The sequence below is a fragment of the Seriola lalandi genome, unplaced genomic scaffold (genome assembly GCF_002814215.2).
Source record: "Seriola lalandi dorsalis isolate HSWRI2012SDOR001 ecotype SW California unplaced genomic scaffold, Sedor1 jcf7180002054585, whole genome shotgun sequence".
Classification (NCBI taxonomy): Eukaryota; Metazoa; Chordata; class Actinopteri; order Carangiformes; family Carangidae; genus Seriola; species Seriola lalandi.
In genome coordinates, this window is record NW_019525138.1 from 623,100 (window position 1) to 623,766 (window position 667).

At 38.2% G+C, this 667-nt stretch overlaps 1 protein-coding gene across 1 annotated transcript in view; it reads right to left on the reverse strand.

Moving 5' to 3' along the window:
- Positions 1-667, reverse strand: part of mtr (5-methyltetrahydrofolate-homocysteine methyltransferase) — a 36,695-nt gene that overhangs the window by 23,412 nt on the left and 12,616 nt on the right. The window lies entirely within an intron of this gene.

The window sequence follows — 667 nt, forward strand, 5'->3', positions numbered from 1 at the left end:
ATCTGACTCTGTCACCACGTTCACAGATCTCAGCTATTACAATGTGTGTGGATGGAAAGTTGTGCGTCAGTGTTTACCTTGATAGCGTGGTAAAGAAACGCTCCATGCATAGCTTCTCTGATGACCTCCATTCCTCTGAAGGAGAAGGAGAGGTTGGACAGACCTCCACTCACCCTGGCTTTTGGTAAGGTCTCCTACACACAGACACACACAAACACACACACACACACACACTGAATGATGCAGTCCACCTGGAGCTGGTTATTGTGTTATACAAACTACAATTTTCAATTCAAGTCCAATCAGTTGAAAGTCAGCTAAAAGTAGCAATTGTTTAAAGCACTCACTTTTAATCATTTGAAAATTATTGAAGTTTAAGAGCATTCGTTTTATTTTTCTGTGTATATATGAATTAAAGTAAATTAATTCATGAGCATTCCTCTTATATTTGGTAAACAGTAGTTAGTAGTTTGTAAGTGACTGCTAAACTTTGACCATTTCATGTGAAGGTACAGGGACGGATGGATAAAACTGAAAATTCTCACAAATATTGTAAGCATCGGTTGAATTTGCATTATTACATATTTGCATTGTGAGTGACAAGTGCATTACTTTGATAAGCTTGGTAGCCCTGATGAAGTTGACAGCATAGTTGTTGTGTTCCTCC